Genomic DNA, 14,206 nt, shown 5'->3' with positions numbered 1-14,206 from the left:
AAACTAACATTCTAAATTGACTACACTTCAATAAAAAGTAATTTTAAAAAATAAGTAAAAATAAAAGCAACGCCATTTAGAAAAAATAAAAGAATACTCTGATCCCCTTAGCTGTAGGTGCTAGAGAAATCTGGTTACAAACACCAAGTCCACTGGGTCACTCCAGCACTGGCTGTCACTCTTTCTGACCATCAGAGAGTCACTTGGCTTCAGTGAGTTTATTTTCTCTTCTGTGAAAGGCTTCAGTTGCAACTAACGATGTATAGAATCTCATCATTCACAAACCCAACAATTAATGAGGACTTCCCATGGGCCAGGCTCTGGAAATATGAAAATATAGGGTCCGAGATATATTCATGGGTAGAAGAAATTTATGCCATAAAGACATTAATTCTTCTTGCTTTGATAGACAGATTCAATACAATTCTGTTTAGATTTCCTACCAGAGTTTTTATGGGTAACAAGATAATTTATGGTCAGGAACAACCAAGAAACTTCTTTAGAACCAGCACTGGGAAGGGGTGGATAGGTCATTCATTTCCACTGGTCTTTCTGAAGTGATGAAAACGTTCTGGAATATTAATGGTTGCACCACTGTGAATATGCTAAAGCTGCTGAATTGTAGCATTTAAGTGGGTGGACTTCATGGTGTGTGAACAATATCACAATAAAGATGTTAAATGAAAAAATATTTCTTGACAATTATTTTTCCCTCTATACTACTAGTCTGCCCCACAATTTAAGAAGAACAAAAAAACCAAAACAAACCAAATTTTGCCAGGAGCTCTTTAGGACTGCAAAGTCCCTGAGTCTCCAACTCCTCTGGTGGTGCTGTTCCTGTTAACACACCCTAGCTGGGCTGGGCTAGTTAGGGACTGTAACTATCTTTTTAAGAAAGACGGCCACACGTTTCACCCTGGGAGAGGGAAGGATGGAGGATGTCACAGCCTCATGCCTTCAGCTCATTTTTAACTGAACCAAGCCTTGCTTTCAACACTGTAATCCCTCTCACTATAAAAACAGTGACATCATCAAGCACCGCCATCAAAACACGTGAAAGTGTTCAAGGTACTTACCTGGGGCAGAAACACTGAGGGAGGAGACGGAAGCTCGCTCAGCACTGACGCTCCCTTTTCCCGACTCCAACAGGAGAAGCTGGGGTTCACAGCCGGAGGCTCTCAGCCCGGGGAGCAGCGCCCACACCACTGAGCTGGTCCCCAGGTAGCGGGAAAGGGAGAGGAGGGCAGCCCCGGGGTCGCGGGTCAGGGAAAGCGGGGGGGGGGGGGGACGCGGGCTGTAGCCCCGCTCGGAGGCCAGCCCCAGCCCCAGCCCCAGCCTCCCGCCCCCGTCCGGGTCCGCAGACCCCGCCCGCCCGGGACACAGCCCGCCCAGGGGCGGGGACGGGCCGGCGGCCGAGGAGAGGCAGCCCGGGAGGAGAGGACTCGCGGGCGGGAGAGGGGAAGGGGACGCCAGCCGCGGACTGAGGGGAGCCCGGCTGGGGCGAGAGGCGGCAAGTGCACACTTGGCCCTGGACAGCTGTGGCCGGGGCGCCGGGGCAGGAGCCAAAGTCCTACCGGGCGAAAGAGCTGAGAAGCCTTTGGGGCCGATCCCCGGCTCGGAGTTGCAGCTTCCAACCCTCGGTCCAGCTGGCACAGACTGCGCATGCGCAGGAGGGCCAGCTATCCTCTCTGTGTTCTGCAAGAGAAGTTGGGGAAGGGAGGGACGGAGAAGATGGGAGGAGGAGGGGAGAAGGGGAAAAGTGGAGGGAGAGACATGGACAGGAGGAGCAGAGAGAAGGCAGGGATCTGGAGTGTGGAGGAGAGTAGCAGAGATGGAGAGAAATAGTTTTAACTCTGGGGGCATCCTGAAGGAGGCAGCAGTCCTGCCTCTGCACACTTCTCTAACCCTTCAAGGCCCGCAGCTCATATTTTAACTCCCTGGCACAGCCCTCCACCCAAGGCCTCTGCAGGACCCCTACGGGGATCACACCCGTTGCCCCCAAGCGGAGCTGGGTTTCCTTTTGCTCTGGGAACCAAGCACCCGCAGGTGTTGTCGCTCAGAACTACCTTGGAAAGAGTACATATTCCCCTTTTACACGCTGGGACACAGGCAGGCAATATATCTGCCTTACCTCCACTGTCCCAGGTGTTGTGCTGGCGGGGAGCGGGAGGTACAAGGTCAGATCCCAAAAGGAGCATACTGCCTGAGTTTTGGTGCATAGTTCCCATCCTTCCTGGGTAAACCACTCCCCACACTCGGGGAACCATCAAGGGCACACAGTATGTCCCTGGGTGTGGGATAGCTGCCCTCAATTCCAGTGCCCATCTTGCTAGGAAGATAGGAGTGTTACTGAGTCCAAATTCATTCTCCTTAATGCAGGACAGGCCAGTAAGTTGGGAGACCAGGTGTTGGGGCATGAAATAGCAACTTTCTGTAGACCTAGATGGCAAACTAATGTCCTGGAAAACCATCTCCCCAAGTCAGAATTCAGGCTCCTTTCCTACGAGCTTGGTTTTTGCAATCTTCTTGATGTAGTAATTCTTTGTTGTTAGAATCCTTTGTTCTTGCAGCTATCTACCTGGGTCAGATCCCTGTAAACCTCCAACAAAACAAACGTTATTTTCTATTAGGTAACTTGTTATCTTTATATGAATGGAAAAGTGTTAAATATCCTTAAAGGTCAGAGCATTCAAAATAGGCTCTCCTGTATATTTTAGGCTCTAGGCAACATTGTTTTACAAGCAAGATGAAGCCTAGGAGACAGAGCACAGGGTTTAGTCAAAGGAACAGATCTAATATGGAGTCAGATTTGTTCTTTTCTATTACCAGGGCAGAAGACACATGAGGATTTAAATCCCTTTAAGTTAAAAATAAGTAATATTTTAAAGGAATTTACATACATAGGTCGGAATGTGCATAGCATATCTGGAAAACACACAAAGGTTTGTAAACAGTGGCATCTCCAGGGAGGGCTGAAAGAAGAGAGGATGAGGGAAAACTTCTTTCACTTGTGTATTTTTGTGCTCTGTTTGAAATTTTTTAACCACATGCATGTATTTCTTTTTCAGTTAAAAAAAATGTGTAATGGAGCAAAGGAGTAGCAAGCTCAGCAAATAAAGCAGCCATGGAATCACTGAGCCATCACTTTTGATTTCAGCCAGGAAGCATTTATTGACTCTCTCCTATGTGCCCAGTGCTGTTTTAAGACTTCTTTTATTTTTTTTCATAAAATAATAAAGTGCTATTCCTCACCCCTGCCCATGGCTGGTGGAAAACCAACTGAGTTTTTATTGAGTTGTTTTCCAAGAAGTAGAGATCAGTTATAAACAGAACACATCTTCAGGGCAAAACAGGCGGAGTGGTTTTCCAGCAGGCCAGATAGCTATGAAGGGTTTTCAACAGAGGCACACAGAGGCTGAGAGAGAAAGCCTCCAGGACCCTACAAAAAGCTGCCCAAACTGCCTTCTCCATGGCACTACTGAAATAGGAAAGAACAAATCTGACTCCATATTAGATCTGTTCCTTTGACTTTAACCCTGTGCCCTGTTTCCTAGGCTTAGTCTTGTTGGTTCTGCACCTTTTGTAAAACAATGTTGCCTAGAGCCTGAAATATACAGGAGACCCTATTCTCAAGGCTCTGACTTTGAAGGATATTAACACTTTTCTATTCACATAAAGATAACAAGTTACAGAATAGAAAACAACATTTGTTTGTTGGAGGTTTACACGGATGTGACCCAGGTGAAGAGCTGCAAGAACAAAGGATTCTAACAACAAAGAATTCATACACCAAGTTTGCAACAACCAAGCATTCCCACTTCCCATTTTTAATATAAGAGCCTGAAATCTGACTTGGGGTGATGGTTCCCCAGGACATTATTCTACCATTTCTCAGCTGGCTTTCCAAATTAAAGTCGCTATTTCTTGCCCCCAAAACCAGGTCTCCTGATTTATTGGCCTGTAATGCACGAGCAGAACAAGCCTGGACTCGGAAACACACACATTGAAAGTACCCATTTGGTATATTAAATGACCTGCTTCTACTCATCTTCCTGACGTTTTATTCTCTTGACCACTCCTGCTATGTTTATGAAAAACCTGTCATGTGGACACATTTCCACCTCTAGCCACTACCCTTCCAGGTAAGAACTGATGCCAAGAAGGCAATGGAAGTTGCTAGAAGGTATTACCTGGACAAAATAGAGCAGAAGTGGGTTCTGGCTGATGTTCAGGAGCAGGCTGGAACACCTGACAAGATGTTATAAGTACGGATAGACAGCTGGGCACCAAAGGAGAAGCTTCTAAACTTCCATGAGGGACTTGTTGGATAGGAAGGAAAAGTCCCAGACTATAGCTCGGATCCCACCACGAGCTTCCTGGGCGAGTCTGGGCAAGTAATTTAAAATCTCTAGGCCCGTGCTGTCCAACATGGGAGCTACCAGCAACATGCAGGATTATGAAGTTATTCTGTAGCCAGACAGAATTATAAAAAGACATTTTATTGCAAAGGCCCAGCAGGTATAATATTTAAAAACGTTATTGGTTATCTTGACCTAACGAGATATTTTTGTATGTGTAGGTTTCTGTGGTTTGTAAGGCCTGTGACTAATGATTCCGTTACAGTGAAGTATTTTGAAATTATAAGTTACTGGACACAGTACCCTCATATCACAGTTGAAAAAAACTGATCCACATAAGCAAGGTGATCTGACTTATTAGTTATGAGCAGGGGCTCTGGGGCCAGCCTGCCTGAGTATAAATTCTCACTCTGCCTCCAGGGGGTTCTGTGTGAATCTTGGACAAATTATTGTTGTTTTTGTTGTCGTTGTTATTATTTGTGCCTCTTTTTCCTTACCTTTTAAGTAGCGAGGAATATGTAGACTCTATCTCCTACTGTGTTGGCAGGATTAAATGAGTAAACGTCTGTGCTGCCCACTTCCCTGGGTTTCAGCATTCTCCAGGCAATCAGTGCCAAACTCAGAGGCATTCTCCACTGTCTTCGTCAGTCTGGGGTGCTGTAACAAATTACCGTGGGTCGGGTGGCTTAAACAACCAGCATATTCCTTATGGTTTGGAGGCTGAGACTTTCAAGGTCAATGTATCCTTGAGAGGATTGCCAGCTCGAAGATGGCTGTCTTCCCAATATCTTCATATCCCAGAGAGCAGAGAGAAGCAAGCACTCTGGGGGCTTGTATAAGAACACTAATCCCATTCATGAGGGCTCTACTCTCATGACCTCATTTTATCCTACTAATCACGTCCCAAAGGCCCCACCTCCCAATACCATCACCCTGGGAGATGGGGTTTCGACATATGGATTTTGAGGGGATGCAAACATTCAGTCCACACATCGGCTAAGTCTCCCCAACATGCAGTCATCAAACCTGTAGCTAATTTCAAAGTAATATTTATGTCTCTCTGCCCATTTCCATTCCTACATCCACTATCACTGAAGCCCTGTTACATTTTATTCCTTATTTTTCTGGTAGAGATTTAATTGATTCCTCTAACTCCAATGCTCCCCTCGCTCCAGTCTGCTTAATAGCCCTGCCAGGTAGGTCTTCCTTAAAACACCTTCCACTTCACCTGGTTGTTTTTTAGTTGTAAATGTCAGAATCCTCTCCACACCCCATCCTATACCTTTAATCCGTTACACTACGGCTCACTATGTTATTTTCCTCTTACCAATGTAAGAAATTTCCATAAGCTTAAGAGCTTAAACCAGCACAGATTTATCAGCTTATGGCTGTGGAGGTCAGAGATCCAACACAGTTCTCATTGGGCTAAATTCAAGGTAGCAGCAGGGTTCCTTCCTTCTAGAGGGTCTAGAAGAGAATGTTTCCTTGTTGTTGTTGTTGTTTTTTTCCAGTTTCCAGAGGTCACCCACCTTCCTTAGCTTGTGCCCCACGACTTCCTCCATTTTCATGGTCAGCAGCCTTTCTGAACATTGCTCTATGGCTACACCTCCCTCTGATTTTAAACTCAGCTGGGAAATGTCCTCCATTTCAAGGACCCCTGTGATTACATTCAGCCCACCTGGACAATCCAGGCTACTCGCCCTATTGTCTCATCTCAGGATCCCCTTGTCCCATCCCATTCAGGCATTATGAATGTGGCTGTGACACTCACCTTGTGTAACATTTCCTCTCATGGGCATTTTATGGTTCAAGGCACATATGAATGACTTTTTGTTTTTCTTCCTTAGCCTTTCTACATTCAGTATGTCTGGTGAGATTATATGAATCCTTTTTATTTGTCCCCCTGCACTAATCTTTAATAATGTATCATGGGTTTAAAATGCTAACTGATAGACAATTTAGAAGACAGAAATCCTCTAAGATTTTTGTCCTAAAATATCTGTCATGCATTTTGCCATGTAGAGTAACATGTCACAGGTGGCTACCCTGTGGCCGGGGAGGGACATGATTCTGCCATAACACTCCCCTCATTCTCACCAATGTGCTGATCACCTAACCAAGGACCTATGCTCCCTGCTTCGCTCACTTCCTCCTCCTTTCCATTGACTACCCTGTTCCCATCGCTTCCTTCATTCAGCACATCAGGATTTCATGACCACATTCTTCTCTAAATGGAATGGGTATCTTGAATCTAATGTCTGACAACTGTTCTTACTGTATATGCACACACTGACCTGCACATAACCCCGTCCAGCTCTTTATTTTCCTAGAATCTCCCAGAGGAATCAGTTCCATGATGATGGTGATGATGATGATGATACTGACAATGATGACAGGGACCTCTCAAGGATTCTGATAAAGAGGGAATTAATAAAGGGAGGGAATCATTGCAAAATTGCCCCAGAGACAGGCTTAAAAGTAAATAACTGCTGTAGTGTTTAATGAAATTGACTAATATTTAACTATTTTTAAAACTTTATATCACTGAATTTAAAATTTTAACGGGAATTCTCATTCACCAGTAACCAAGATTCAACTCTAGGACCAAAGTCTAAGGATTTCAACCTTCTAACAAATTGTCCACTAGCCTTTTAAACACGTGATCCTTTTAAAAAGCTTAGTGCTGGGCTGAAAATAAGCAGGATTCATATAATCTCACCAGACACAGTGAATGTGGAAAGACTAAGGAAGAAAAACAAAAAGCCATTCATAACGTCTTGAACTTCACGTTGCTCACAGGAGAAAATGTTAGCCAAGGTGAGCGTCACATCAACATGACGCCTGAGTGGGATGGGGAAGCTGATCTTCCTCATCAGACATTTATCCTGATTTGTTAGATGCCAACACAGTTTCCTCATTGGATTTGCTTCTAACAAGTATGGAAGAATTTACGTTCTACCAAAAGCAGTCTAAACATTTTCCCCTGCTGTCAGGTCTCTGGACTGAATGTCCCCACAAGAAGGACATGAATATGTTTCATAGGGAATTCTTCCTGAGAAACAACAGGATTTTCGAGGGAAGAACTGCAGGCCCCCCATGGAGGGCTGGAGGAGTGCTAGAGGGGGCACTGGAAAAACAGCAGGAGTGAGTTCAGATACTACCGCTCAGGTTGCCAAAGACAGCATTGCTATCTCTGAGGATATGACATTCTCCCAAAAGTTCCATGAGTGAAGGTACCTGTGAACACTAAGCAGGTTGTTAAGAAACAGCAGCACATAATTTGCGTCACAGCTCAATTACAGTATGTTTAGATATTTGGAAAATAATTAGCCCATTTTCCTTTGAAACTGCAGCAGTAGCAATAGAAATAAAAAAGGCTGAGCCGTCTTGGAGACAACAATCAATAAACAATTCTAAATCGGCAGGATTCCTTGACGATATGCAAGCAATGAGCTAGATGTGTGCTGCAGATACCTCTTACTGCAGGGCTCACTCCTGCAAAGCATAGAACTAGTTTTCTCAGCAGACAGAGGGAACCAAGTCAAGATTCCAAATCTTGAGAGATTTACTATATGGCAGGAAAGATCACACAAGTACATCCAGCCAAATATGAATAAATGTAATCAAATATTATCAAATGTGATTGGAGCACAGATGAAACAGAAATTCCTTTCACCTGGGATCTAGAGAGACTTCTTCAGAAAATGTGGCTTTGGAGATGGCCAAAGACATGGGTGGAAATTTGGCAGAACAGGATGTAAGGAATTTTAAAACTGATTCTAAAATTCATATAAAAATTCAAAGGATCCCAAATATCCAAAACAATTTTGAACAAGAAAAACAAAGTTGGAAGACTTGCACTATCTGATTTTCAGCCTTTTTTTTTTTTTTTTTTAAACTACAGTAATCAGAAAGTATGGTGTTGGTGTAAAACAGGAAAATAGAATAATGGAGCAGAATAGAATGTTCAGAACTAAACCAACACTTATATAGACAATTGATTCTCAAAAAGGATGCAGTGGAGAAAGGATCTTTTCAACAAGTAGTTCTGGAAGAATTAGATAGTGATATGCAAAAAAAAAAAAAATGAACTTTGATCCACACCTCACAAAATATACAAAAATTAAGTCACAATGGATCATAGATCTTAATAGGAAATCTAAAACTATAAAACAGCTAGGAGAAAAAGCATAGGCTTAAGCTTTATGACCTTGGGTTTGGCAAATATTTCTTTGCTATGACACCAAAAGTATAATCTATTTTAAAAAGAAACTGATAGAGTGAACTTTATCAAAATGAAGACTCTTCAAAGCTGTTCTAAACACTGCTAAGCAAATGAAAAGACAAGCCTTAGACAGAAGCTATTTGCAGATCATATATCTGATAAAGGTCTCTCTTTGTATCTGATCCAGAATAAAGAGGTCTCAAAACTCAATAATAATGCAAACACCTGAATGAATGAATGAGGCCAGAAAACACACTTCAGTAAAGATATCCAGATGGATAATAAGCATATGAAAAGATGCTGATTAAAGATGCCATTAGTCATTAGAGAAATGCTTTCAAAAACCACAGTGAGATACTAGTACACATACATACAAGAATGAATACGATTAGAAAGACCGACCTTACCAAGTGCTGGTAAGGAAGTAGAGCAACCAGAGCTGATACACACCACAAGGAATTTACAATAGTACAACCATTTTGGAAAAGTCTTTAACAGTTTCTTTAAAAAAGGTAAATACCTATCTACCATATAACCCAGATATTCCTCATGTGGTGCTTTAGAAAAGAAAAGCATATGTCCATATAAAGACTTGTAACCAAATATTCACTGCAATTTTATTTATAATAGCTCAAGTTGTAAATAACCCATGCATCCATCAAGAAGTAAATGGAGAAACAAATGATGGTCTATCCAAACACTGCTCACAACAAACTCTTCAGTAAAAACTCAGCACTAAACAATACTCTGCTATAAGAAAAATAAGCTATTAATACAGCAACACAGATGACTCTCAAAATAATTACACTGAATGAAAGAAGTCAGACAACATAGAGTAGATACTGCATTAATCCATTCATACAAGGATCTTGAAAATGCAGACCAATATGTTGTGATGGAAAGCAGATCAATGGTTTCCAGGGGAAGAGATGGGGAGGGAGGGAGGGACAACAAATGGCAGGAGAGAAGCTTTGTGGGTGATGGGTATGTTCACTCTCTTGAATGTGGTCATGGTTTCTTGGGGATATACTTATGTCAAAACTTATTAGCTGTACACTTTATACGTGTGAAAATTACTTTGCCAAGTATACCTCAAAGCTGTTTTAAGAAAAAAGGCACTTCAGTCCTGATCCACCTCAGCGCCTGATTGGAGCGACATGATCAGTCCCTCACCCTGTTTGCCTAACAGGAAGGTAGAAAACCTCTCACGGAAAATAACATATGGATTTTTCATTTGCAATGTCTGCCATGTAATAAAGAATTTCAAGACATGCAACATGTCAAGACTATATAACGGATAATATGAGAATAAGAAACATTAGACAAAGGATGCAAACCCCCAGGTGATGTAGGCATCAGAGTTACCAATAAAGGCTATAAAATACTTTTAATATATTCAAGAAAATAAGGAAATTATGGGAGAATAGACAACAGGGTAAAGACTTTCACCAGAGAAATATACTGGAATGTATTTTTAAGAGAAATCAAACAGATAATCTAGAACTGAAGCCTTCAGCTCTGGAAACAGGTAAACAGAGCTAATTAGGATCCATTTTAAGTAAAACTTTCAGTAATGCCGGGTAAAATACAACAACAAATGTAACACAGAGCTAACTATGGAAAGAGAAGTTCCCAGGTGTCAATACAAAGAGGACACTTAAAGCCCAGAGTGGTAATCTTGTGAGCTGATGCCACCACACCCTGGAGGGAAGGGGTTTTAATCTGCACATAAATAGAGATACAATGTCCATTTAGGAAAAAGGGTCCATACCAGATGTCGAAGACTCTTCCTTTATATCTATATAGTCAGAGACAGAGATGTAAAGTGGCAGCAGAGGTCACAGTGACACAGGGCCCTGGGCCAAGGAGTGTGAACACCTCTGCAAGCTGGGAAAGGTAGGAAGACGAATCCCTCCCTAGAGCCTCGGTGTGGAACGTAGCCTTGGCCACACGTTGGTTTAAGCCCACTGACAATGACTTTGCACTTCTGCACAAAAGAACAGTGAGATGATGAATGTGTATTGCTTTAAGCCACTGAGTCTGTGGTCCTTTGTTAGAACAGCAAAAGGAAAGAAACTCAGGAACCAACATGAACATGAACCCCAAGCTGCCTGCTGTGCTGGCAAGAAGTTCTTTGTCTCTGAACCTGGGGGAGTCTCCTGTCTTCTGGCAGCATCCACAAACTACCTCATGCTAACTTGAGAGCTTGCAGAGGGTTCAATCTTAACCCTGCACAGTTCTTGATATTTAGTTAATAAAAATGATGGTGTCATCATGGGTATTTTTCCATCTTTTAAATACCCTTCAGTCTTCTAATAAAGCTACCTCTAATTGAGAGACAGTGTAAATAGTTTTCAAACTTCATAATAAATAACTGTGGTTTAATTTGGTTACTTAATTTATGAGTAATAATATTCACATTAGTAAAAGTTATTAAAATCAACATTGTTTAATGAAAATATCATTTCTTTTTGCATGAACATGTATTAACTACAATAAATGTTCCATGCTTTGTTCTACGATTTACTGTTAGAGCCTTAAAGAATAATATTTTCCTCAAAAGATATTATGGCAAAGGGATTTCTTTTGGTGGAACAGTTCCTACATCAAATCTGGTGCATGGCTCAGGCCACTGGGAACCTAGAGATGATAGATATTAGGAGGCATTATAAACACAAAATGATTTTTAAAAGAATTAAACAACTGGATGTGTGAAAACATAGAATCTGAGAATATTCTAGTGAAATAAATGTATTTTTCAGCTTAAGCAAGACACTGGGTGAATAAATCTAAAATGAAAAAACCACCCAGAGATCAGCAGTGAGTCATGCATGCAGTGTGACTGATCAAAACCAAGTTGTTTCCAAACCAGTGTGCAGGCTTGATGCCTTCATGAATCAAGTCTGTGTGGCACCAGGCCATCTCGAATACATGTTGATGAGGTATTTATAAGCCCTTCACCATCCCAGCACAAAGCCCACACATGAGCCACAAGACCATCACCTACACATCTGCAAAAGACACAGCATGGTGAATAGCACTTTTCTTGTTCAGTAGCCGGTGGCAGGGCACTGTGAGCAGACAGAGATACAGGGACACAGAGACACAGAGGCACTTCCCCTCACTCAGCTGATAACCTTCCGTGCATTCCTGGGGACAGGATTGTCATAAAATGCACCATGGATTGATCCTCCTCCTAGGAAAGGAACGGTAGGTCTGTCCTCAGGTTGGAGCAAGGGTGGCCGGAGGATCTCAGAAGAGCTGTTTCAGCACAACCAATAGAAATGTCTGCCACCGTGACCAGGAGAGACAGGTCTCCTGCCATCCCGGTAGGCACTTGGGCTCCTGACAAAAGCTGGGCTCAGTAAAGGCTTGAGTAGAAGGCACAGACCTGAGGGATGCCCCAGCAAGAGACAGGAGGTAGGGCCTGGTTTATGCTGCTCTGGGTGTATCCCAGCCTCATCCGAATACGAAATCAGAAATTTGCAAAACAGCAGAGCTGGGATGGATCATCTACTCCAGACTCCTCACCTTACAGTTTAAAGGGTGGCAGCCCTGGGAGGCAAAGCAACGTGCTAAAGGCAGAGCGTGGAAGTGGCAGCGCCAGATGAAAAGCACCATGGCAACCCCGTTCAAGGCCGCTGACACTGAGGACGGGGCCAAGGTTTCCAACGAGGAGAATGAGACAGTGTAAATACTTTGTTCCCCCCAAAACCCCAAATGTTTACTAAGGCACAAAAACTCACCTTAACTAGCTCTCTTCTGAGGGGGCTCTCTTCTGTCTCCGTCTTTCTGTCTGTCTCCATTTCTCTCTCTCAGACACAAACACATACAATTTTGTGAAAGGGGACTTCCTGCCATACAAAGACAGACTTCACATCTTCAGAGAAACACTTGACAAAGCACATTTCCAATTCAAGTCTTTGTGTGAGGTCTGGGCAACTGGCTTATTTTCTAGAACAATCGGTGGTTCCAAAATCAGGAGATCATCTTCCCCAAAGGAAGAGTTCTGGTCCGTGTTGATGAAGCTGGGGGTGTCACATTTCATGAGCCCGTTAGGCTCCTTCTCTGGCCACCTGCTGCATCTGATGGCTTCCTGGAGCCGAACATCACTGTCAAGGGCTATGGTTGGGATACCAGCTTTGGCCTTGTCCATGCGGTCCACTTCATTGACGTAGCAGTGAAAGAGGGACCTAGATTCGTCATTGTGCTGCCAGAGAACCCCTTGGGCACCAGCGGTCTTCCAAAGTCCGACACAAAGCTGTTCAGTCTGAATCTCTTCTCGGGAGACTCCGCATTGCAATAAAGAAAACCAAAATAAAAGATCGCCCACACTCTAGCTCGGTGACCTGAAGACTTATAGTTTTTGATATCTGCTGAGAGCAAATCCCTGCACAGAGCATGCTGACAAGCACTGGAAGTGAGAGACATCACTTTCGAACACATACAATTACACCCAAGGCAAAAGTCTCGTGAGGGCCCTTGGACCATCCTGAAAAAACATCGCTCCCTGAGAATCCTCAATACTGGTGCATCGCACACCAGTGTTTCTCAGTGGGACACTCAGATCATCTTCATCAGAATTAGTTAAAGTGCTTCTTAAAATGCAGAATTCTGGGGTGCACACCCTCAGAGTCTCCAGAATTAGGGACCGGCAGTCTGTATTTTCATAGCCACCAAGATCACTAAACATGCTCAGATTTAGCACCGCGGTCTACATCGGGTCACCTGAGCATCGACAATGCTGTCTCATGGGGTGGGGGGGGTGCCATATGTGTCAGTGTGCTGTCCTACCCACGTGTCTCCCCTGATTCTCAGAACTGACAGTGCAGTCCCATTGGGCAAGAAATACCACCATTTCACAATGCATACGCAGGGCGCCTGACTGACAGATACAATCAGTGCTAGGAAAGGGGACAAAACTCAGGTTCCTCATCGCTTGTTTCACTTACTGTGGGACAAATGATCAATTCAAGGGTAATAAATCAGTGTATGAGTGAATAACATGACTCTCGTTAGTCCCACGAGTGCCTGGAAGAGCGAGCCTGGGCACACTGAGAATCATAACAGCCCATCTACTTAATTGTCATCCTCCCCAGATTTATGTAAAGGTTACTTCCACCCAGGCAGTGACCCCTGAAGGGCAAGAATCATGTCTGAACACACTCTCAAATCCAGAACAGAACCTGACAACAATTAGGCTCTGGGGTCTGTGTTTAGCGAGTGTGGAATCTCAGTGATGCCAGCTCTTAGACCTTGCCTTCCCATCCCACCCCTCACGATATGGCCCTTATGACCAGCTCTCCCGGGGCTGGGGCCACGGAACCCATTTACAGGACTGGAAGAATCTGATCATATAAACCATCCCCCAGATTATCATCAAGAGTCACCTGCATTTCAGGGATCAGTAATCCCAGAAGCTTTGCAGTTCAGGCAGGTGAGGGATTTTTATATCAGCTCTGTCTTCTACTGTGACTGCCTGGGTGACATCAGACAAGGAATTCTCAAAAGCCTGAGCTTTTCCTTTCAGGAATAATCTAAATAACAAATCTCGTTGACCACTCAACAAGTGTGATGTGAAGATCAATGATTTACACAGGAGTACAACGCAGCGCTCGACTGT

The 14,206-nt window shown here is 43.5% G+C and overlaps 1 long non-coding RNA gene across 26 annotated transcripts in view; it reads right to left on the bottom strand.

Moving 5' to 3' along the window:
* Window positions 1–14,185, bottom strand: part of LOC135320909 (uncharacterized) — a 131,023-nt gene extending 116,838 nt beyond the window's left edge. For 24 of the 26 annotated variants that reach the window (XR_010380258.1, XR_010380266.1, XR_010380260.1 and 21 more), the window contains exons 1-4: window positions 12,330–14,185; window positions 4,856–5,015; window positions 1,575–1,805; window positions 1,077–1,210 (exon numbers count right to left, since the gene is read on the bottom strand). This is a non-coding gene — a long non-coding RNA (uncharacterized LOC135320909). Of the gene's footprint in view, window positions 1–1,076; window positions 1,211–1,574; window positions 1,806–4,855; window positions 5,016–6,652; window positions 6,771–12,329 lie in introns of all 26 variants that reach the window. The other 2 variants (XR_010380282.1, XR_010380273.1) reach the window with 2 other exon arrangements.
* Window positions 14,186–14,206: the final 21 nt, after the last annotated feature.

Source organism: Camelus dromedarius, unplaced genomic scaffold, assembly GCF_036321535.1.
Source record: "Camelus dromedarius isolate mCamDro1 unplaced genomic scaffold, mCamDro1.pat HAP1_SCAFFOLD_164, whole genome shotgun sequence".
Classification (NCBI taxonomy): Eukaryota; Metazoa; Chordata; class Mammalia; order Artiodactyla; family Camelidae; genus Camelus; species Camelus dromedarius.
Note: the sequence above shows the minus strand (reverse complement) of the source record. Positions and strands in the feature narration are given on the sequence as shown.